Below are 26,270 nucleotides of genomic sequence, written 5' to 3' on the forward strand. Positions count from 1 at the left end.
ACAAATACTCTCGCCTTCTTCAGCCGAAACGCCATAGTGACTAATTACAGCAATCAATGGGAGTACAAACAGAGCGAGCTACAGCTGTGAGAGAGGCAGGTCTGTCTGGACTGGGACAAGTGTTTCAGTTCATCAGGCTTTCGGGAAGTATGTCGACAAGTCAGATATGACAGGGCTGTCTTTCTCAGGCCTTCTTTCCTCTGAAAACCCTTGGAAAGACTGTCAAACAAATAAATAAATAAACACACACAAACCCAACTGCCAGTAGACTGTAATTGACAGTGAGCGAACCGGCCAAGTTACATACCCTTACAATGACTTTGAACTTTTCTGCTTGTAAAGATTAGGCATAAATATTGAAATATTGAAATGAAAGATGCCCCGCTTACATAGATGAAGCAGGAAGATGGAGGAAGAGGTGGTGGGGGTGGGGGGGACAGGGGGGGCGTGTTGGTTCCGGTATCTTCTGTGCATCAGTAAGCAGACTGGGCCTCCTCTCTGCACAGACAGTTATGGATAGGAAACATTATCAGCCATGGTAATTAAAGGCAAAACTTATACATGCTGGGAGGTTGGGGGGGGTGTCACACATACCCACCATTTATCACACACTCTGGCTCTGGCAGAGAGCAGATGAGGTGGACCGTTCCACCTCTACAAGCATTTAAACGCTTGCGCTGGTCGAATGCTTAGGTTTTTGCCCCGTGATGTGATCCTGAGAAACAGAACTCACGTTAGCATGAAAAACTAGTTGTAAATACAATTAAATGGCAATAGAGAGGAGAGAATGCTTTTGGCTTTTAAAGAATTGCCTAGGAACAGGAAGGAAAAAGCACACGTGTTCTCTTTAATAACTCAACTGTTTCTCCTAAGTAGCAAGGAGATTAAATGGAAATGGAGATTTTTGCTTAAGAAAATGGTAATCTCACATGTTTCTCCTCTAGAGTTTATGAAGAGATCTTAATAATGTTGCAAACTCAATACTTCCTGTTTCTTTTAATTTTAAAAAAGATTGAAAACAAGCAGCTCTGTCATAATTCAAGAAATATCAGAAAAATGTCTTAAATATCATAGCCTTATTTGGATAAGGGCTGCATTCAGACAACGGGGATCTTCAAATCATAGTTCACCGAAAAATGTTGTCATCATTTACTCCCCCTTATGTTGTTCCAAACCTGTATGAGTTCATTCTTCTGTTGAACACAAAAGAAAATGTCTCACAAAAGAGACAGTTGACACAACCCATTAACTTCCAAAGTGGTTTAAGAACCACTGATGTAAATTCAATAATTTCGCATAAAAATTATTGTAATACCAGTTTATCTTGGCATGCCATGTCAAGTCACCTTTGATTGTAATTGCAATGCAAATTTTTGTTCATTTTTGTTCATTGTTTTAAAAAAAATTGTAATTAACACTTTTAAGTGTGCTATAAAAAATTGGTATTTATATGTTGTATTGTGTTTTTTTAAATATACACAGAGTGTGACATATTGTGACTGTTGCGGTGTGCATAGAAAGAATTTGTCCACCCTTGGTGTTTTGAAAGGTTTTTTGTGTTTATTTTTATTTCCTGTCGCTGTGCAGGCTCTTTCATTGTATATGACATTGTAAATAGCTCAATAACCCTTTTATTTAAAGGCTTAATTTATGTCCTGTAGACTGTAGTCTGCTATAAATGACCCGGTCTGTATGCTGTTTAAACAAGTGTTCTCACCGATACGCTTGCTGTGCTTTGTGGAGATTTGACGTGTTTTATAGACTCAATATTGTATGTTTCATTGTTTCAATTTTTATTTTTTTACTTTCCTAAAGAATTACTAAACAAAACAACAACATAAAAAAATCATCTGAGATCTCCATTAAGTTTCCTGCACCAAGGAAGGAGATGGATCTTCTTGATGGCTAGTCTGGACATTTCTTGTTTGATAATCTTTAACATCTTGATCTTGCATTGCTCTTGTATTTTAATAAGGCATGGTTATAATTATCTTACAACCCACCCTAATTGTATATATGTAAAAGCCCATTTATCCACTGTATAGCTTTACTACATCACCTGCGAAACCTGTACGTTTGTATGACTAATATTCCCACATCTCCTGATCCTCACATTGAACATGCATGAACACTTAACATTCTGTATTACAGAGCTTGGGTATGGTTTAATTCTGAAATATAATTTGTGTTTTACATCATATATATTGTACTTTGCTTTAAAAACCCAGCCACAACACAGAAGTTGAGCCTGGACCCACAATCTACAGTCATGGGAGCAGAGATCATGATGCCCTGTGTGTATGTGTGTCAGCCTTGAGATGAAGCACCACTCTGGCACACTTCACGTCATGGAGAGCGACATCTCCAGCCTGCCAGGACCAGTCAGCACCAGCACTGTCACAAACACACACACTCACACATGCTCTCTGGGTTTCTCACTCGCTCGCTCACACACACACGTCTACAGGCGTCCTGCAGATACCGACACTGTGCTGTAACAGCAGGAACCCAGCACATCACATTACCATCAAAACCTGCACTGCAGAGACAGGTCAGTGTCACATACACTTTGACATACACACGAAAGAAAGGAAGAAAGGGAGGAAGAAAGAAAGAAAGAATAGAAAGGTAGAAACAGTCAGACAGGATGAAAGAAAGGAAGAAACAGAAGGGACACAAATAGACAAACTGGAAGAAATAACTAGAAAAGGAAGGAAGGAAGGAATACAAGCAGACAGAAAGGAAGGATGAAACACAGATAGACAGACAGAAAGGACGGAACACAGATATGATAGAAGACAGACAGAGAGGAAAGGAAGGGTGAAAGGAAGGAATATTAGATAGGAAGGAAAATAGAGAGGCAGAAAACAAAGGTATAGGAACACAGACATACAGGATAAGAAGAAAGAAAGGGAGACATAAAAGGAAGAAAGGAAAGATGAAAGAACACAAAAGCAAAGAGCACAAATCGGGACAAAGGAAGGGTAAAACAGAAAACATCAGATTGAAAGAAAGAAGGAGACAAAAGGAACACAGACAGACAGGAAGAAGGTGCAAAAATTGAATGGACAAGCAGACAGGAAGAAAGAATGGAACACATACAGACAGAAAGGAAAGAAAAGGAAGGAAGGAAAGAAGGAAAATGGGAAGAAAGGCTGGAAAAAAGACAGACAGACAGACAGAAAAGGAAAGATCACAGGCCGATTGGAAGAAAGGAACAGACAGGAAGGAAGACAGAAAGACAGGCAAGCAAGGAACACAAACAGACAGAAAGGAAGAATACAAAAAGAAGAGAAGACAGGCAGAAAGGAAAGAATAATGCAATAAATTGCCAAATTGCCCATTATTCTTTCCTATAATAATGTATTTCCATATTTTTTTTTAGTATGGATCCATTTGAAAGTTCTGAATGTGTTTATCTGCTAAACATAATTTTGTACACTTGCATATTAATGACCTAAAAGCTTGGTTTGGTCTCTGATAATAATCTACAACAAGACAGGAAAACAGGACGTGACAAGAACACTTTCCAGGCATTAAGGACAGAAGCTGGCATGCAGAACGACATGAGAGGACGAGTGCTGTTGATTGAAGACATCAATGATACCCTGCACATGATCTCACTACATAAAACTTTTACAAGTGAAGGGGCATTTGGGACCCATCACACACACATATGGAAAGTGAGATGCCCAGTACGGAGCGGTAGGAAGCAAACTGAAGCGAGAGAACGCAAGAGGAAGAGATGGAGAGACTGATAGGCGCTGATCTTCATGATAAGCACTCCTGACAACTTGTGAGCGGTTTGCTGGTAGGACACTAATTGCCAGTGAAAGGTGACCGGGAGAAAGGCAAAGCAGCTCAGCTCAGATAGGCCTCTCGCCTCGGTCCGACATGATACCCTACGACAGCACACATCCTCGTATCAAAAACCGAACACACACACTTGACACCAACCCATCACTCTCTGCAAAAACGGCGCACTGATACTCCCCTGGCACCCAGAGAAAAAAAGGGAGGGAGGGAGGGCGAGAGGCAAGGATACAAGGATGAGAGAGATGAATCGTATTGACAGGTAGCCCACGGTGGTGAGGTTGAAGTTGAAACTGCCTGGAAAGAAAAAGGAAGGTGAGACCCATAAACTGAGTGCCATTTAACTGGCCAAGACTGAACCTTTTCCACTCATCTACCCAATGATGTACAGAAGCCGAAGGCGCACACTGCCTTCATGTGAGTTGTGAAAGAACCATCAGTAATGTGAAGAAAGACTCATTGTTAATAAGGGGTGCTTGCTAAGGCACTCTTGCACTGTAAGTCATATAGTACAAAAGCATTTGACAATAAAAAAAATAAAGAAATCATTTAATTGAGAATAAAATCGTAATGTTTTGAGATTCACTTTATAATAAGCCTTTTCTGAGAATAATGTCAAAATTGCAAGAGTAGCTGATATTAATTTAGTAACATTTTGAAAATAAAATCAGATTAATGAGATTAATATAGAAATATTTTGAGATTGAAGTCATATTATGAGAATAAATTTAGTTCTGACAGTTACTCTGACAATAAATTCAAAATTAGAATAAGAATAATGTAATAAATATTAAATACTCTACTATACTATACTATACTATAATATAATTGAATATAATTGAATATAATTGAATATAATATAATATAATGTATAAATATTCTGAGAATTAAGTCAAAGCATTCTGAAATAACAGTAATATTACTATAGTACCTCAGTAGACTACTATATAGTCGGAAGGTCTCGTTCTCACAAAGGCTGCATTTATTTGATCAGAAATACAGTAATTTTATCACAATTTTAAATACATGTTTTCTATTTCTATTTCTGTGTAGGCAAAGCTAAATTTTCAATCACATGACCTCTCAGAAACCATTCTAATATGCTGATTTGGTGCTCAAGAAACATTTCTTATTATCATTATGAAGAAAACAGTTCAAAAGAACAAGCATTTATTTTAAATATATTTTTTTTAACAATGTAAAAGTCTTTACAGTCTTGAACTTTTTATTCTCAAAATAATACAACTGTAATGTGTAAATCTTAAAAAAAAAAATGTTTTGCCTTTTTTAACATGTTACTAAACCGTTGTTGCACTATAGATATTGGTGGCAGCAAGTATCTTAAACAAACAGTACGCAAGCAAGTCGTCACCTTCATTTATTTAACGCCTTTTACAATACAGATTGTTTCAAAGCAGCTTTACAGTGATAATAGGAAATTAATTCAACAAAGATTGTTTTGGCTTTACAGCAGCTCTAGAATAAAATCATTGTCTAGCTTAAGTAAATTTTTAATTGATTCATTTCCGTTGTAAAAAATCATTAGTTATTGACTTAAGGGCCGCTTCCACAACACCGTTTTGAACTGAAAATAGAAAACTTTTAATGCGTTCTAGCCTTTCATTTACACGTCAATGGCATTTCGGTGGCCTGAGAAAGCAAAATTTGAAATTGGTTTCAAAGTGCAAGTTTTTGCAAACGACTTTTGAAACCGATACCGTTATCATCTCCATGTAAACTTCAAAAACGTGAATCTGTGAAAACGGTGACGTTTTTTTCCCATTCTGTCACCTTATGGAGTTTTGGCTTGCTTAGTTGGGGACACTTAATATTCAGCAATATTATTGATCTGCCTGCATTGACACCATTATGATAACATAACTGATCTGGACAATGACACAGATTTGCAGATTTGAAACAATCTGTATTGTAAAAAGCGCTATATAAATAAAGGTGACTTGTCTTGACATGCGTATTACATGTTCATTCTATAGGCATGCGCATTTAAATGCATATGTGCGCGGGTGCGTATTCTTTCTTTTCAGAATGCAAATTACTTGTCTGGCATGCACAATACAGCGTTTTTAGTCGTTTCCGCGGATCCGTGTGAACGGGAATCATTTTGATAACTTTTTCATTTGAACAGAAGAAAAAAGCAAACAATACACAAGCACCTAGAAATGCCCTTAGAAACACCTTAGAAACGGCATGGAAACACTTTTGCAACCACTCATAATTCTTATTCTCTTCAAAAAATGTACATATCCACTTGTATTACACTTACAGCGGGCATATTAGTTTCGTGAAATTCATTAGGAATATTTGCAGTTTTGACGGGGTCTCTCAGGTCAAAGCTCTGACAGCGATTAATTTCTCAACGTGAACGAAAAATTACGTCTGGCTGCGTTTTCCGATTCATCTCCCTGGGCTTGAGAAACAATGCTGTTGAACTCTACCACACATACTGAGCGACAAGAGTGAGAACTGGCTGTAAAAATATTCCTGGCACCATACATCACCAGCGCAAATTCCATAAGGACAATTTGCAGCTTATGTGGAAAAATAGGTTAGTTATGGAGGTAAGAGAGGTGAAGACAGCAGAAGAGAGAGAGAGAGTGAGAGAGAGAGAGAGAGAAAGAGGGATGGAAGAGGTGAATTTATAACGACCGAAGAGTTTGGCAATAACTCCTGCCGAGAGGCAGCTGTCTGGATGGCGACAGGACTGCTAGTGGACAGTGGCCACAGGAGGATAGCGACGCGTGAAAACCAAAGTAATGGTTAGTCCGTACTAGCGTGTGTCATAGGTAATCAATGCGGGAGGGAAGTACAGGGTTACAGGGAAAATAAAATGGCCTGGTAGAGTTGCATCAGAGCTGACAGCTCTCCAATAAGAAGATGCTTGCTCCTCCCCTCCAACCCATAATCAAGGTCCGATCCCATCCAGACCTCCTGGGGCACAGAAAGTGTTAGGCCTTTACTTTCTGAACTTTTGACCTTCATTCATCATCTTTCCTTCTATTCCTTTCTTTTTCCTGACTTGTTTTCCTCCTTATTTTCTAGTCTAAATGGACTCTTTACATATATGGTTCTTTGAAGCAGAAGTCGTCATAGTTGGGTAAACTTCTACGGTGATGAACGGAAAATACAACAAATACATAACTTTTGCGTCTATAATAGTGTTTCTATGACTTTCTATACAAAACATATCGAGTCGAGAATTTGATTATGTTGGTCAGAATCTAGAGAACGATATCAAATTTGCCATCATCTCAGCTGTTGTAATAAAAATACTTGTTTTTTCAGACTATTCTGTTATATAATGCCAAGGTAATATAACACAAAATACACACTGCAAAAGAAAAAAAATCTGTGAAATGTAGGGTAAAAAATAGGGTAACAACATTCAACGGATTGTACTTAAATATTCAGTTTTTTAAAAATTGGTAGCACTTTATTTTAAAGTAACTTCAATAACTGGGTAATAACTAGGTACAATCCCTGAACCTAACTTTCACCCAAGTACATTATATTAACCAGCACTTTTTTAGGTACGTACATTTTAAGTAAATGTAAGTGCATCTACTGTTAAATAAAGTGCAACCAAAAAATCTTAATTACTTTAACGTATATAATGTAATATATACCTTACTGAAGTAGTAATAGCTCTTTTGTATACTTTTGTACCAAAAAGTCCAGGTGGTAATGAGAAAGCCACATGTAGAATTACAAGCAGCTTTTCCACAAGCTGAGGTAAATTTAAAAGAAAAACCATCAAATGTGTAGTGTCACACAGGGAATTCTGGGAATGTCAATTTACATTTTTTCACTGTAAATTATAAGATGACTTGTGTGCTGGCGCGAGGGTGGGACAACCTGTCACTCACATAAGGTCAACCAACAGCAAACCACAACAATCCAATCAATTACCAGTGAAAAAATCAAGTCCCGCCATAGATTTTTTTCTTTTTCAAAAATCCTTTTCACTCTGAAATACATCACAATAGGGAAGAAAAGACAATCGTAACTTCTGTTTCATGCTTACTTTATTCAATTTAACAGGTTTTTACTGTATCCTTTTTAACAGTCTTTTACCATTAAAATTATGATAATTTACAGTGTTATAAATGTACATCAAAAAAAAATGCTGTTAAATAGATCCATTAACATGCTATTCTAATCTGTCCTGACAAGACACCATACTTCCCTATACTCCTAATGCACTGCAGGACCTCAGGGCCATCCTTTGTGGCCTAATCCACCTGCATGGCGCATATGCAACAAAGAATCTTACAGAAGTCTCTCTCTTCCCCCTCTCTCTCTATTGATCTGGCTGGTGTGTAGAAGCTGGATCTCTTTACAGTGTGGTGCCAGACTGTTGGAGCCAGAGCTCTGGACGTCTGCTCTCACTAGGACTGATGACGACACCCTGAGGATCCTCTCCACATGGACCTGAAATAATAAAACCCCGCTCGCGCCCTCCATCACACTCTCAGCTGTCGATACATGTGCTGCACACGCTGAAATATGCGAGGACATCATGCCCGCACATGAGGAGACTGTGATGGTATTTATGTCATGTGGCTGGAATACAAAAAGCCTGTTTGTGAATGTCAGTTGCAAAATTGCTTTTTTGATGCTTCAATTTATAAATGAAAACACATAAGAAGGCCTGAGATCAGTCAGAGGTTGCTCTAACCGATCATGTTATTCATCCCAGAGGGCTAAAATAAGTCTGACTGAACAGATGAGACAGCTAATGACTGCAAAAGGGTTTGCCTTTTTTTTAATGTAAGAGTTTGCCACAATAATAAGATGATCAGTGTTGGGGAGTTAATAAAATACACTAGTAATACTAACTATATTTTTACAGTAGCTCAGAAGCAATTCAATTTTATTTTAACAAGTCGTTCAGACAGTTCATTTCAGTGAATTGCAACAAAAAAGATCCATTTGAAGATAATTTCATATAGCGAAATATATGAATATATATACACAATATATATATATATATATATATATATATATATATATATATACACACACTCACAGGCCACTTTATTAGGTACACCTTGCAAGAACCAGTTTTGACCCTCTTTTGCCTTCAGAAATGCCTTAAAGGGGTGGTTGATTGCGATTTCACTTTATTCATTTTAAATAGTGAGTAATGTTGCTGTTAGTGCATGAACAAAGTTGCATCTGCATCTACAAAGTTGCTGCGCTGAAAGTTCAACGTAAGCAGAGATATCGTCTTTTAAAAACCAGGAAGTTTAATGCCTACAAATGTGACTCGAATGGGACTACAACGAGATACTTCCCGGGTTTTATACGTAACTAACCCATAAATTTACATCAACCCTCCCTCCGGAATATGCAAAAAGGGGGCATGGCCATATTTCTGCAGCTTTATCGAAGAGGAAGAGTTATAGTGGAGAGCAGTAGCCATGCCGTCGAAAGTGTGTTATTTTCACCCAGCTGTCAGGTCTTATGGGTTCCTGTTTCCTACGGACGCTGTAGTTCGTCAACAATGGCTACAAATTATGTTTGATTATGTTCCAGAAAATTGCAATCGTAATTTAGCTCTCTGTGCTGTGCATTTTACGGAAGACAGCTTCCAGAAACTCCACGAATTCAATGCCGGATTCAACAAGAAACTGTTACTAAAGCATGAAGCAGTTCCAACTTTAAAACCAGAGGCAGCAGTTGTTGGGCCACAACCTGTAAGTAAGACTTAATCATTTTAAATGTAGGCTATTTGCATTTATAATTTCAGACGTAATGTTTTAGTTTTAACAAGGACATAAACAAATGCCAGCGCTGGCTTTAGTAGCCACTTAGTTATGCTATTTCGTGTGTCTATGACAAACGCGTACAAACATTTTGGACCTGAATTTGTAATTATGTACTAATTTTGTAAATGTATTTTCCATGTACACTTTATGATGTAATTTTTCGATTTGATCAAGAACATAAACCAATGCCAACGCTGTTTGTTTATAGTAGCCAGTTAGTTCGATGCTATTTTGTACATAAGACAAACGTGTATAAAGTTTAAAAAATTATATGTAATCCCAACAGCAAACTTCAGCTGCTGTTATCAGTGTACAGTAAAGCTATAAAATATATAGGCATATATATTTTTACAATACCTTTTGTATTTCTTTGCAACAGATGTTTTCACGTTCTGTTGGCATTTTAACACAGTTGCCACATGTACACCTAAAGAAAACGATACACGGAGTAAACTAAGTTTTGTGAATAGATAAACGGTTGTTCATTATATCGATAAAACAATAACTTAAAAAAAACGGTATTACTCAGTCATTTATTCATATTAAATATTTAATCAGGAGAAAACCGTATCTCAAAATCTTAGGGAGCTTGTCATCTTCGAGTATTGCTAAAATGAGCCAATGCATATTGGCGTGCGAGGTTTGTATCTCATACTCCACCCCGAGCGCGGGTATAAATACGGAAGTGGATGCACGCACCATTTTTCTTTCGCTTCAGAGCCAATTGGTGTCGATGTCTCTGAAGAGTGTTGAAGTTTTCATCAAGCAAGTGTGTCGGTGTTCTTCTGGAAGATTCTCCCAGTGCTGGTGGTTCTACAGCGCAAGTGCAGCAGTGATCGCGAGCTTCTGAGCTCTAAACTGCTGTTTTAACGGCATCAAATTTCTGTGTGTTTGTTGACGGTTAGTTAGAGGGCGAAGAAGTGAGTGCTTCACTGTTACAGGCTGCACCATCTCCTGTCAGTGTTGCCCACGGCCATTCCCATGTGTGCTCTGGCACTGGTGAAGGGTCCCATTTCCTGAAAGAGCATCACGGGTGCGTTTGCGTCTTTTTTTAAAGATGTCACTCCACCCGTGTGTTTCTGGATGTGGTCGTTCCCTGTCCCCCTCGGACGGTCACAATAGTTGTATCACGTGTTTGGGCACGCTGAAACAGCTTTTGTGGATAGTTCATGTTCCCATTGCAGGTACATGACTATCGTGGTGTTGAGATCAAGACTTGCCTTCGTCCATGAAGGATGCGTCCCCATTACCAGGCCCCACCCCAGGGTGCCATGTGGGATGGGTGATCGGAGGAGTATAGTGATGGCTTCCCTGCCCGGTAACCGATCCTTGTGGGCCCCTCACTCCTCTATCGCACCGCAGCCGGTGGAGCTCCCCATTAAGCGCTGGTCCCTCTGTAATGGACCGACCAGCCATTTCATTCGGGGCCCCTCCAGAGGACAGGATGCCAATTGCAGCATCGGAGGGTGAGCCGACCTTTGGAGATGATGACTCGGCTGCGTTATCTCCCTCTGGGAGTATAACATTACCCGAGCCAGATCCAGAGATGTCAGCTATGCTGAAACGGGCCGCCGAGGCTGTCGGGTTCGAGTGGAATCCTCCACCCTGTCCCGAACAGTCTCGGTTGGATGATTGGTTTCTCGAGACGAGCCTTGCTGGTTTTCAGCCCGCCGCCCCAGTGCCTTTCTTTCCTGAAGTGCATGGAGAGCTTACCAGGTCAGGGACGGCATCTTTCTCTGCCAGAAACTGCCTGAGTAGCTCCTCCCCCCTCACTACCCTTGACGGAGGAGCGGTGAAGGGTTACGAGGCTATCCCACCAGTGGAGCGGTCTGTTACGAAACACCTGTGGCCGGCGGCTGCTGTTTCTTGGACGGGGGATCCTCCCCTCCCCTCTAACCCCTGTGAGGTCTCGTCCGTTATGACGGGCAGAGCTCACAAAGCCTGTGGGCAAGCTGCTTCCTCTTTGCTATTTACTATTTTTTGAGTTTGATACTGTTTTTCAATTTTTTATCTGAGTCTGATACTGCCATCTCTTTTTTACTATTTTATATTTGAGTCTGATACTGTTTTACAATTTCTGTCTTACTATTTAATATTTGAGTCTGTTACTGTTTTGCTACTCCCGTTTTAAGGCTGCCTTTAGCTTTGCTGTGCTTATTTGTGTTGTGTTGTAATGCAGATATTATTTTCTTTTAATTCTGTTGTTCTGTAAAGCACTTTGGTCAGCCACTGGCTGTTGTAAAATGTGCTATATAAATAAAATTAACTTGAACTTGAACTTTGCATGCTATGGTGTTGCTACAGGGCTACCAGGCCAAGGCATTAATGGACCAGACCGTGCGTTCATAGGTGAGCTCCGCACTGCAACCCGCACTGCCTTCCGGGGCACAAGCATTGTGGCATTCGGGGTCGGTCTGGCGATGTCCACTTTAGTGGTCCAGGAACACCATCGCTGGCTCAACCTGGTTGATATGACGGATGCAGACAAGGTTCGGTTCCTGGACTCCCCAATTTCCCAGGTTGGGCTGTTCGGTGATACGGTGGAGAATCACGCTCGGTGTGACAATCACCTGGCCTGCCACCAAACCCTCAGCCCGTGATCAGAATTTTGTTTCTCCGGGCCAGCCACCCCTAGAACAAGTGTCCGCCAAACACCGGCTGAGGGGCCACATACAACGGGCATGCAGTAACGGGTCTGGACTTGCCTTCGACTGCATTGGCATCGACTGCCTCGAGGTTGCTGGCAGTACACCTTGCTTTGAGACACCGTTGCTCAGCAAGCCTGTACTGGTCTATACAAACAAATACAAATTGTCTATACTATACAAATTGTGCTACGCTTCCCTCGCCCGCCACCTCCTCCTTGGCCGCCAACTAGGCCTCACAACATCCTGGGGCCCAGTGGAGAGTCCATCCCCAGGTGGTCCAGCTGTTGAGGGACCACTTTGGGCCACACACTTACATCTGTTTGCCTCTCCTGACTCGTCCCATTGCCAGTTGTTTTTCTCCCTTACAGATCGGAGAACCCCCAGCACGGAGACACTGGCACACAGCTGGCCCCAGGGCCTCCGCAGAGATGCGTTTCCCTAGTGAGCCTTCTTGCACAGCCCTGTGCTAAGTCAGGGAGGAGAAGGAGCAGGTCTTGCTAGTTGCCCCTTATTGGACCAACCGGACCTAGTTCCCTGAACTTATTCTTCTCTCGACAGCCCTTCCTGACCCATTCCTCTGAGACATTCTCAGGGATGGGGCACCGTTGGCACCCACGTCCAGACCTCTGAAAACTCCATGTCTGGTCCCGAAAGGATGGGATGCAGAGGTTCTAGGTAATTACCACAAATATGTCGTAGACAGTGGCGGTTCTAGAGGGGGGGCCAGGGGGGCCCGTGCCCCTGTGACAAGAAGCTTGGCCCCCCCTGTGGCCCCCCTAAATGTGGAGTGTGAAATAATTTTTACAAAACTGTGTTTTTGCTATCGTTGTTATCGTTGTATGCGTATTTTTTTTTTATTATTCTATCTTTGTGGATTTGCTTGTTCACGTGACAATTCGCATCACAATCGCGGCAGAATAACGTCTGTCTCTTGCACGCGAGAGAGGAGAGAAGGCGAAAGCTGGTAAATGTCAGTTCAGTTGCAAGTTCATTCTTTATGTGCGTATCTGGTGTGCGATGTGTATTGTCTATTAGGATATTGTTATCAATGTTTTAACTGTATACGAGGCACTGTGAGCTGACATCGCATTTGTCTCTCGTCCTTTCACTGCTGTGTGCGGTTCATAGGTAGGCTATGTCCCCAAATTAGTTTATGTCTTATATTTATATCATATTATGTTCTTATATTAGAATATCACATCAGCAAGAGTTCCATTTTCCCGTCCACAATTGCAACTGTGATATTGATGTTATACAACAGTTAAATTAACAATAAGTTACCATTGGGCGTTACTTTTTAGACACAATATTGTCAATATTGTTTGTTTTCCCTTTATTTCGCCGACTAGAATTTCAAAATGAAACCGTAGCAGAGTTTCAATGCAACAGACAGCGATGATTTCTTGACTGAAATCCGCGTTTTGAAGGAATCACTTGCTCCTTTCCCGAATGAATCAGCTGTTTGAACGAATCGGTTGAATGAATGAATCCTTCAACTCGCTTATTAAGACTGTGGCTTGCCGCCGCCTACTGGCAGTTTTAGTTTCATTTTTAAAGTACCCTTTAATTAAAACGTTAAAATTAGAAATAATTTCATGTTTAAATATTGTTTTTAAAAAAATCTCATAGCTTTATTTAGGCAATTGTAAATGGAGTGTAAATATATTAATGCCGCTTTTGTCACCTCTGCACTGCAAAGATGGATTTTGATTAAATGATTTAATTTGACTGGTAACAGTGGTACTGTATAATTATTGTATAATTAAGTATAATTGTATAAATAAGTATAATTACTGTATAATTTGAATGTTAGTATTTGACATAAAAGGTGATTCATAACTCTAAATAAGTTTAGAAAGAATGTCCATATATAGGTGAAAATGCCCCTGGAAATCAATGTAAGGTGGCAAATTAAATTAATTATAAATTAATTTAAAAAAAAATTTCGGTCCCTGCTGTTAACTGACCACTGCATAGAATATTAAAAAATATGAATATCTTCGTGAGTCTGCTGTCAACAACAGGCCTAAACCAGCCATGGCACCAGAACAAATACACAATCAGTAAAATATCATCTAATCATCAACAAAACATTGAAAATATTGAGATATATTTTTGTCAATATTGTACACCCCTAATGTACGGTATGAATTTTGATTTCTTCAGGTTTTAAAAAGCCTTAAATTCGATTTTAAAAAGTGTGCAGGAACCCTGTAAACGGTTAGTAGTTGTCACGGTAGATGTATTCGCTGGTTCCTTCTAGTCTTGTGTTTATGTTGTTGTATGAGTGCACGTGTGCAAGGGGCGTGTCTGTATGTCATTACCTGATCCACTCCAGCTGTTCATCATTACAATCACCAGCTGCAGTTCATCTCACCACGCTTCTTAAACTCACCGCTGTTCTCTCACCTTTGTCAGATCGTTGTTTGATGTTCCCCTGTCTTCTGGTTCGTGTTCCTGCCTGGTGTTTCCTGTTCGTCGTCTTCCGTGTGGATTTGGATCGTCTCACCGTTTGTCTGCACGTCACCGGTATTGACCATCGAAGTCCCTGCGTCACCTATCTCCACCTGGCTCACTGCACCCTGGACTTGCGATGTTTGGTTTCCAGAAATCCTTCGTCTTGGAGTCAACAACTGTCTATGGTGGAGTACGCACACAACACGTTGCCAGTGTCAGCGACGGGCCTATCTCCGTTTGAGTGTAGTGTAGGTTACCAGCCACCAATTTTTCCCAGTCTGGAATCCGAGGTTGCGGTTCCCTCCGCTCACGCCTTTGTCCAGAGGTGTCACCGTACCTGGACTAGAGCCCGGGAGACTCTACTCCAGGTGGGGGCGCGCACCAAGGCCAAGGCCGATCGCCACCGGTCAAAGCCTCCCGTATACGTCGTTGGTCAAAAAGTGTGGCTCTCAACTAAGAACATTCCTCTTCGCACCGTTTCTAATAAACTTGCTCCCAAATTTATTGGCCCGTTTCCTGTCACCAAGATTATTAGTCCGGTGGCAGTCCGCCTCAAACTACCTCCTGCGTACAGGAGGGTTCATTCCGTGTTCCATGTATCTAAAATCAAGCCCGTTTTTCATTCTCACATTAATCCGCCTGTCCCGGTTCCTCCCCCACCGCGGCTCGTAGATGGGGAGACCACATATTCGGTCAACCGTATTCTGGACTCTAGGCGGAGGGGACGCGGATTTCAGTACTTGGTGGACTGGGAAGGTTACGGTCCGGAGGAGAGAAGTTGGGTTCCTGCTAGGGACATCCTGGATCACTCCCTTATCGATGATTACAATCGGCAGGTAAGGGAGTCTGAGAACGCCAGGAGGCGTTCTTAGGAGGAGGGGTACTGTCACGGTAGATGTATTCGCTGGTTCCTTCTAGTCTTGTGTTTATGTTGTTGTATGAGTGCACGTGTGCAAGGGGCGTGTCTGTATGTCATTACCTGATCCACTCCAGCTGTTCATCATTACAATCACCAGCTGCAGTTCATCTCACCACGCTTCTTAAACTCACCGCTGTTCTCTCACCTTTGTCAGATCGTTGTTTGATGTTCCCCTGTCTTCTGGTTCGTGTTCCTGCCTGGTGTTTCCTGTTCGTCGTCTTCCGTGTGGATTTGGATCGTCTCACCGTTTGTCTGCACGTCACCGGTATTGACCATCGAAGTCCCTGCGTCACCTATCTCCACCTGGCTCACTGCACCCTGGACTTGTGTGTTTTGTGCTATAATAAATATTGTATTATACTCGCGATTGCTTCCTGTGTTTCTGCTTAACATGACAGTAGTTACCTAGCAAGTCAGTTATTTTCAGTTAATGAATTAATACGCTTCTTGGTCCCCATTGCTTTTGCTCTATAGTTCTCACCAAAATGAAGAGAAAGAAGGACATCATGTCAATTACAGTTACTGTGACTAATACTGAATATGTAATGCAAATGTAAAAATATAATGGAAATGCAAATGCATTGTTGAATGATTATAAACATGGTATTTTGCCTGTTAATGCCTGCAGTGCAGTGCAGAAAATGATATGACAACAATAAGGTCTAAATGCAACTGGCCCCTCTAACAGTACAACTGGCCCTGGCTTGGCCCCCCCAGTTGAGATGGTCTAGAACCGCCACTGGTCGTAGATACCATCACTTCTGCAAGAGCACCCTCTATGAGGCATGCTTACACCCTGAAGTGGAACCTATTCGTTGAATGGTGTTCTTCTCTAACCGAGAAGACCCCCGAAGGTGTTCGGTCACTCCATGCTTCTTTCCTGCAAGATGGGTTGGAGTGAGGGCTGTCTCCCTCCACCCTCTAAGTGTTTGCTGCCTTATTACCGCACATCACGATGCAGTGGATGCAAATCACGCCTTGATCGTCAGGTTCCTGAGGGGAGCGAGAAGACTGAATCCGCCTCGCGCCCCCTCTATACCCTCTTGGGACTTATCTCTCGTGCTGCCGCACTGCAGAGACTTCCCTTTGAGACACTGCAGGCAGTTGAGTTAAAAATCCTGTTTTTAAGAGAACAGTTCTCCTGCTTACTTAGCCTATATCAAGAGGGTAGGGGACCTGCACGAATATTCAGTCGACTAATCATGACTGGGATTCAGGCCGGCCAACTCGCACGGTATCCTGAGACCCCGGCCTGGATATGTGCCCTAGGTTCCTACTAAGGAACCTACTTCTCCCTTAAACGGGACAGGTGGTGAGCCTGCAAGCGCAGACCCAGCCCTGGCTATCTCTGTCCTTTCCGCTCCTTGCAGTTATAGCTGGACAGAATGCAAAGCCTCAGGACCTCAGACCAGCTCTTGTCTGTTACAGAGACCAGCAGAAGGGAACGCTGTTTCCAAGCAGAGGATGGTTCACTGGATAGTGGTTGCCATCATCTTGGTGTGTTTACCCAAGTTGAACCGTGCCCACCTAGGTAGTGAGCCTCTCCAAAGAGAGAGTGTAGCTCCTTTCTGGACATTGACAGAGGGTGCCTTGCTGACAGATGTTTTTAGAGCTGTACGCTGGGCGACACCAAACACGTTCACAAGAAAAATAGTCTATGTGTTGAGCCGGTTGCTTACCGTGGTTTCCCTTCACATGAAGCCAGTTTCACTGTAAGCTCAGTTCGAAGTGCCGGCTTGCTGCGCCATTGGACTATGGACTGGATATGTCTGGATCAGAAGGTCTTTGGCACTGGAAGGTGGCAGGACTGGAAGGTGGCAGTACTAGTGGCGTTTTAATTGGGTCCCAATCAGTCAACACGTCGACTACGTTGAACGTGAGCGACTGAAAGGGAATGTCCCGGTTACGTATTTAACCCTTGATCCCTGAAGGAGGGAACGGAGACATAGTCCTGTCGCCAACATTGCTGGACCACCGCTGACTCCGGGCTCCGTTCGGCTCAAAACCAAATGGTGCGTGCATCCACTTCCATATTCTGCGCCGCGGGACGGAGTATGAGATGCAAATCTCACACGCCAATGTGCATTGGCTCATTTTATCAATACTTTAAGATGACAGGCTCCCAGGGCATGATCCCAATCAGTCAACACGTCGACTACGTCTCCGTTCCCTCTTTTAGGGAACAAGGGTTACATACGTAACTCTCGTGATTGGGATTCCAATCAGTCGACACGTTGACTATGTCTCCGTTCCCTCCTTTAGGGAACGAGGGTTACATACGTAACCGAGACGTTCTTCTGCATTTAGTCTGTCTCAGTTTTTTCAATTTCTTTATGTAATCCCAGACGGACTCTCTCCACTATGTGGAGAATAGCGGCTGTTGTCAGACTTCTTGTGCATTCAAAAATACCACTGGATTATTATAATCAATGGCAAAAGGAATGTTTGGAAATGTAAATTGATATATCCTACTGACACGCTACAGTAAAGGATACAAATAACTGGCTTAAAACCAATTTTTTGGGTATATATTTTATATACATATATGCTTGAAGTATTACATTATAAAATACCTTCGTGAGGTTTAGCTTCTAACTTGGCAAGCTACAATTTCAAAGTAGTTTTCCTAACACTGGAGATGACTCAAAGATTTTTAGGTTTTATCATGTCTAATTTTCATCCATCTGTGAAATGATGGATGAAAAGCCCAGCCATGTACATATTTATAGAAAAACTGAACTGCTATTTTCACATATTTTTCTGCTCAACCTTGAGAATAAAGCGCTACAGCTGATCAGTGGTGAACTCAAGCGCTTGCTTTCAGAAGTCCTCTCATGACCATATGTGTGCAGTCCCTTCAGCAAACAAACAAAGAAACAAATGACAGATCTGCACAGGGAACATTGCCATTTCTCTCCTCTTACGCTGATTTAAAAGATCCTGAGGAATACTAGACCGTTTTCCGTTAACTACCTCTAGGCAATTCATTTCTAAGATGAGCTAAATGGATTGTTTTAAACAAATAAAATAAAACAGCTTCAAAAAACTCACATTAGAATCAATTATAAGGTGCTTTATAAATTAATACGCATTTCCTCGCTGATTTACAAAACTAAGAAAAAGAAAGAAAGAATATTTTTGATTCTTCAGTTTATACAGAAAAACAGTTCAGAAGTGTCAAGTGTCAGAGTAATTAAAAAGAGAACTCTGGACCTCTCCTCGGGTGAGAATCGCTGAAGACATTAAGTTAACAAAAGCACGGGGCAAATAAGAGCCAAGGGAGAAGTGACAGTTATCTGCTAAATTCATAAATGTGGCTTTTTGTATAACGGTAATCATCATCCCTCATGCTGTCATTTTCCATTTTAATTGCTCGCCTCAGTGCTTTGGCTCAGGGAAGCCATTGGAACCCCACGGAGTGCAGAACAGAGCTAGAGAAAAGGAGAGAGAAAAAGAAAGAAAACATACAGGGCCCTGCAATCTGACTGCTCCAGTTTAGGTACCTGCCATGTGAGCGTCTGACAGGTTAATTTTTTGCAATTAGACTCTTCTGAGAGCCAGTGAAACAGGTGAGGTCTTCATCGATGCTTTTTTTCTTGCATAAAAAAACAACGGCAAATTAAACTAATGACAAATATTCTGAACGCTAGCTATAAAGTTTGCCCAACAGGCGAGCGGCAATATACAACATATAAAGTTGCATCTTGGACCGCTTTTCTAAACTCATAGCTTTCCTGCCACAGAACATGGACTCGTGATTATAGAGAAAAATGGGTGGGAGGAAGAAGAGCATAGCGAAATGTAAAAGCATAACAGGATAAAAATCAAGTCACGAGGCTAAGCTAACATCGTGAGCAGCCCTTCTCATAGTCGCCGTGTCGTATATTTTATAAGACATCAAAAAGAAGCTAGCGAGACTTCTTTAGATTTCATCCTAATCTCATGCTGTTATCTCTTTCCTCTTCGTCCAAAACCAGCTCATATTTCACCCACGGTATCTTGTTATTTCTATAATCTTGTTCCTGCCCATGATAGATTTCTTAGAGCAAAGCATTTATCATGAGGTTTCAGAAATGAACTTAAGTTTTGCTGTGTCTTAAGTGCGAGTTTGTGGGCTGAATTTAAGGGACAGTAATGTCATTGAAAAGTATTGGTGAGTTTCAGAGGTTTCTGCACTGTTGTGTTTGGAGGAGATGGGCTGTTAGAAAATAGGGAGAGAGCCGAACTTCAAACTAGGATAAGAAAAACAACATTTCAACCGCTTCTTCGTGCCCAGTCTTTCAATATTACACCATGTTTGAAGCTTATATTTCCATTAAAGTGCCCCTATTATGGTTTTTTGAATATTCCCTTTCATGCAGTGTTTAATATAGCTGTCTGTGAAAGTCGAAAGTGCACAATAAATAAAGTTATTGTCTCAAAACCGCCTAAACGAAAGGTCTAAAACTGTGTCTATTAATGCAGATGGTCTGTCGTGCTTTCTGCTTTGAGTAATGATGAAGGATAGTGCAAGATTTGTTTTACAAACTTTAACGTTACATCAGTCATTCACATTAGTGCTCGGTTAACGTATGCGCCATTATTGATACAGATTAGGGCTGGACGATATGGCCAAATTTTATATCATGATATATATCTTAATTTCGGTCGATACGATATAATTACGATAACGATATGAACAATATAAAAGCCTCAGAAAAACTGCCAAGAACGCCCACAACAGATGTCCGTACATACAATCTTCTGAAAAATGAATTTGCCAAGTCTATGAAACCTGCTGGAGTCTTTCGGTACTGCACCATAACAAACTACATGAAGCAATGAAATAACACATTATAATAATAATATTCTCTTCTCAATACCTGCTATAATGAAAGCATATGGGCAGCAATATTCCATTTGAAATGTAATATGCAAAATGACAATGCAATATGTAAAATGGCAATGCATTTCTGTTTTTAAATTTACATTTGCCATTACATTTTTGCAACGTCTGGTGCAAAATTAAAATTCAATTATATAATTTACATTTCATAAAATTTTATGGTTTAAAATTCTAAAATTGTGTATACTGTATTACTATTCCAGTCAGCCATCATCGATGAAGCGTAATACAGTATACAACATTTTTTGAAGTTTAAACCACAACATTTTATCTGGTAGATCAATCTTTATATATTTTAGTTAGGTTACAGAAATTAATGTTCCCTTTCAAGGGAACTTCGAGCTGTGTCGAACGCTCCGGGAACGCCCCTGCGTGGTGCGTCATGAAGCACAAATGGAATCAGCCCAATGGAGAGATGGAACGTCATAGGCGGGTGACGTCATCGACCAGGAAACTATTAAGCACCCCAAAAACACAAGCGCATCAGCTTCTGTGCCTTCAGTCGCGCTATATGTGAATCTGTCCCTGTGTGAATATTGTCTGTCATTACAAACCCTGCACCACAAAAACAATTTATATATATATATTTGAGAGAGTTATGGCGAACGAAGAGCAGTTTAGGAAGTGTGTCCCTCCCTGCTCGCGCTATCTAACGAGTGGGGATACACACGTTCTTTGTGTTGCTTGTTTGGGAGTGCAGCATGCCCAGTCAGCTCTCGAGGGAGCTGATTGTTAGCATTGCGAGCGTCTGCCACTAAGGATGCTCCGCTCCTGCCGGGCGCTCTTTGAGGAGGGAGGTTCGGTGCGCGCTCCCCGCGGTTCGGGTCCCACTTCTGCCGAGGCTGAGCGGCGGCGCTTATCGTGGGGAACGCAGATGGATCTCTCAGTGGGGTTAAAGACGGGCTCTGCCCTATCTCTCTCTTCACCTGTGAGATCCAGTGCCTCAGTCCCGGGTTCGGAAGCACGCGCTGCGGTTTCTCCCGCTCGGGCTGAGGCACCAGTACTGCAACTATCCAGTTCCGAGGAGCTGGTGTTGTTAGTATTGGGGGAGATGTGGAGGATTCGCCACCTTACACTCCCGAAAGTGATGAGCTATTGGAGGTATTAAAAGAGCTGTAGAAAAACTCAGCATTGAATGGCCAGTAACTAGACAGGAGTCTGTTTCTAAATCAAAATTAGATGAGAGATTTTTGCCGTCACGAGTGCAACCTCCACGCCGGTGCCTGCCGTTTTTTCCCGATCTCCAGACTGAGGTGTCGAGATCGTGGAGAAAACCGGTGTCATATAGAGTCTTTAGTCCCCAGACTTCAACATATTCAAATATTGTGGGGGCAAAATCACACGGTTATGGTGCTATGCCTCGCGTGGAAGAGACGCTTGCGAGCCATCTCCCCTCCGAGGCTGCATCATCTTTTAAGGCACCGGCATTACCCACTAAGCTTCTAAGAAATACCTCGGCTTTGGTGGGTAAAGCGTATTCGGCGGCAGGTCAGGCTGCGTCATGTCTGCATACTATGTCCATCTTGCAGGCATACCAGACTGACTTGCTGAGGGACGTGAGTGAGAGTGAGGAGGTCGGTGCTGTTATAGTTCGCGAACTGCGTCAGGCTGCTGATTTATCCCTGCGTGCCACCTGAGAGTCGGCCAAGCTAGTAGGTCTATCTATGGCAGCCCTGGTGGCCGCAGAAAGACATTTGTGGTTGAATCAGACAAATATAAAAGAAAAAGAAAAAGCTTTCCTTTTAGACGCTTCTCTCTCCCCCCTGGGTTTATTTGGTGATGCTGTGAATTCTGTGATTGATAAATTCCAGGAGGAGAAAAAGCAAACAGCAGCTTTTAAGAAATTTCTCCCTTTAAAAGTTCACGTCCCTGGGACTGCTGGGCGGGAGCAGCCCCGGCCGTCTGCGAGCTCATCACATAGGGCGCAGCAGAAGCAGAGTGTCGGGTCTCGTGCTCCCCCTGCTGGACAGTGGGCTCAGCCGCGGCACTCTCAGCCGAAACCTTCCAGTAATAGAACTGATCTGAGGACAGTTATATTAGCTAAGAAGGCTTCGGCTAAGAAGAAGTCCTGACACCACGGCGTGCAGGACACTGAGGGCGGTCCCCACGGAGGCGGAAAGGTGTTCACCTCTTTTTACGGTGCCCATTCTTCCTCGGTGCCCTCAGCGGCCCGTTCTGCCAACCCCGCCTTCATGCCGGGGCGCAGACGTTCCCAGCGAGCGCTTTCCCGAGGGACGCTCGCTCCCTCTGAGGAGGGTCTCAGAGCAGTTAAACCAGTTGTTCCCTGCCAGTACGCCGTTACAGGGCGCTGCGTTTGCTGCTCAAGTTACACCAGAGGCCAATCTCGAGAGACTGGTACCCTTAGTAGAATTTCTGGCAGAGTGGAAAAGCCTTCCAAAAATATCTCAATGGCTCCTGCAGACAGTAGAAAAGGGTTATGTTATCCAATTCAGGTGTCGTCCACCCAAATTCAGAGGGGTTCTGCCCACAGTGGCGGGCCCCGAGCAGGCTCTGGTAATGGAACAAGAGGTGAAAACGCTCCTTCAAAAGGAGGCTATAGAATGGGTTCCTCCTCCCAGTTTGGAGTCAGGTTATTACAGCCGATATTTCATCGTTCCAAAGAAGGATGGGGGGTTGTGTCCAATTTTAGACCTGCGCCTATTGAATCGCTCGTTAGGGAAGCTAAAATTCAAGATGCTCACTATCAAGCAGATCGTATCACAAATCAGAATTCGAGGACTGGTTTGTCACGATCGATCTAAAGGACGCGTACTTCCACATTTCCATCCTTCCACAACACAGGAAGTTCCTGAGGTTCGCCTTCGGGGGCACCGCATCGCTTCGATTCTCTCAGCTGTGAAACAAGTAAAGTTAGGCCAGCTACTCACTGTAAAGCAGTTCCAGAGACTGTTGGGTCGGATATGGTAAAATCGACACCATCGTTACTGTCTTTACATTGTGTACAATCGCTGAGCTTTAGGAAACCTCCAGAGCTGAAGTTCACTTATGGTGATGGGCATTTCGTTTCCGACACGCGCCGTAAATGGTAGACCAATCAGAACAGACTGGGCCGTCTGGACAATCAGAGAAGAGTAGGCTCGTGGAAAGGAGGGATTTAGAGAGACTGAATCATCTGACGAGTCGTTCGAGGATCATTGAAAAATGTGGTGATGTGCAATGTATATTATGAGAAAATTAAAGTGTTTTTGACCTTTGATGCATGTAAACCTGTTGTAAGAGACCTCCAAAACAAAATTAGGAACCTTTAAAATAGCATAACAAGGGCACTTTAAAAACCCTTTTCCACATTAAATGTCCATGGACTTTTTTTTATCAACACCATGATGAACTTAAAAAAGCAGAGTGATTAAAACAGTGTAAATTTTCTGAGAAAAGTGAAAATAATTGGGTTTGGTAACTGAACATTTTTATAACATAACAGTTATAAAAAATTAGCACAACGCTGTTTCAAAAAGTTCAGTGTGAAGAAAAAATCATAAATATTCATTAGCTAAAGTAGCATTTATTAATCTAGGTTAATTTATAAATATGCTATTGTTTATTGTTATTGTTATTATATATATATATATATATATATATATATAAACATTTATAAACACATACATACATATATATGTGTGTGTGTGTGTGTGTGTGTGTGTGTATGTGTGTGTGTGTGTGTGTGTGTGTGTGTGTGTGTGTGTGTGTGTGTGTGTGTGTGTGTGTGTGTGTGTGTGTGTGTGTGTGTGTGTGTGTGTGTGTGTGTGTGTGTGTGTGTGTGTGTGTGTGTGTGTGTGCGTGCGTGTGTGTGTGTGTGTGTGTTACTTTTGACAAGGACACATTAAATTGATCAAATGTGAGAGTAGACATTTTTAACCTTACAAAAGATTTATTTCAAATAAATCTAGTTCAATTTAAGTTAAAATTGCAGTTTCCACAAAAAAAAAATTATTAAGCAGCACAAATGTTTTCAACATTGATAATGATAATTAGAATCTTGAGCTTGTAATATAACAACACAGGACATCAACTTCCCAAAAGTATTACAATATACTAAACTAATCTATCCACTCGCAGCAGCTGATCCAATCCACCTCTCTCTCTCTCTCTCTCTCTCTCTCTCTCTCTCTCTCTCTCTCTCTCTCTCTCTCTCTCTCTCTCTCTCTCTCTCTCTCTCTCTCCTGGAGTGTTTTTATCAGAGGGTCTGTTTTAAATGTTGCTGACAGCTTCTGCCTCCTTCTCAGTGTAATTATAGGCAGAGGAAGGCTGGGGCTGAGGCAGGGCTGGATGTAGCCAGGCCTGTGTAATGGGGATAATTAACTTACCCTCATCACCCCACTTCAAAGGCCTGCTACAGAAAGAGAGAAAGAGAGAGAGAGACAGTTAGAGGTGGATTGTATCAGCTGCTGCGAGTAGGGCTGGGGGTCTCCTGGCCCCTTGAAGCCCCCTGGTGTCTAGGACCTTAAAAAAGGAAAAAACGATATACTAGACAAATGAAGGTGCAACCCATGAGCATACACGAAGTTGACACGGCAGTCAGCATATCCAAAGACACAACAGCATGAAGGAACAAGTCCCTCCTCTTTTCTTCCTCCTGAGAGGCAGGTAATTGCTGTTGTTAACACCGTCTTTGCTTTTCCTACAGCTGTGTTTCTAGAGAGAAAAGACCTCTGACAGTGCCGACTTTAAATGCAAATACTTTCTTCGCACTTTCAACCTTACTTTGTACATTTTTACATTACTCAATCTATTACGAGCACAGATTAACATAAGGCTTTAGGTACCTCATGATTGATTCAATCTGATTTCAATTTAAGGAGTCAAGATTCGATTCCACAACGATTCTCGTTGCATCTCAGTTTCTCAGCGCAAATCGTTGGTGAGTTAAGGTTGCTCGTAACGTAAGATTGTCCATAAAAGCCAGAATCAAAATGCCTTCGGTGACCCGCCAAATTAATATAATAAGCAGGTATGATCATATCAGAGGCAGCATTGGAGCTTTTGTTCTGTGTAAATGAAAAGTTCATTTGAGTGACCGTTCAAAAGTTTGAGGAAGAATTTTTTTTTTCTTTACAAGACATTAATACTTTTATTCAGGTAGGACAAGTTAAATTGATTAAAGGTGACAGTAAAGACTTTTACTTTGTTACTAATCATTTCTATTTCAAATAAATGCAGTTCTGTTGAACTGAAAATGAGTCATAAAATGTATCATGGTTTCCACTTAACAGCAAAACTGCTTTCAACATTTATAATAAGGAAGGATTGACTAAAAATTCAGCTTTGCAATCACAGCAATAAATTACATTTTAAAATATATTACAATAAAAAAACAGGTATTTAACGCTGAAAACTTTCCATTACAGGAATAGTTTTTATAATATAAATATTTTCTTCTGAATGAGTGTACATTTATTTCCTTCAAATATGCATAGCACATTGCATTGTATCTATTTGTATTCATCACACATTTTTATTCTACATATGCTTTTTAATGCTATCATGTGCAAATCAAATTTTTGATTATGAATATTTGTTGATCTATTCAGAATCATTAGCGAAAGAATCGTAATGCATCGGAGAAACAATTCCCCCACCCTAGTAAACATACACCTGGTTTCTTCTAATATTAAATCAGCTGACATGCTTGGAAAAAAAATCACAACAAAAATTGTTTTGTTGGAATATTCCATCATACAGTTCATGCAAGGACCCGTAAATAAAAACACCTATTTTCTGACACTAACTTAACACCTCTC

At 41.6% G+C, this 26,270-nt stretch overlaps 1 long non-coding RNA gene across 1 annotated transcript in view; it reads right to left on the bottom strand.

The window, feature by feature from the left end:
* Positions 1-419: 419 nt before the first annotated feature.
* Positions 420-26,270, bottom strand: part of LOC143701932 (uncharacterized) — a 53,024-nt gene continuing 27,173 nt past the window's right edge. Inside the window, exons 4-5 of the long non-coding RNA XR_013190204.1 lie at positions 599-715; positions 420-498 (exon numbers count right to left, since the gene is read on the bottom strand). This is a non-coding gene — a long non-coding RNA (uncharacterized LOC143701932). The remainder of the gene's footprint in view (positions 499-598; positions 716-26,270) is intronic.

This window comes from Siphateles boraxobius, unplaced genomic scaffold, assembly GCF_051911475.1.
Source record: "Siphateles boraxobius isolate OS27281-9 unplaced genomic scaffold, OSU_SipBor_1 33, whole genome shotgun sequence".
Classification (NCBI taxonomy): Eukaryota; Metazoa; Chordata; class Actinopteri; order Cypriniformes; family Leuciscidae; genus Siphateles; species Siphateles boraxobius.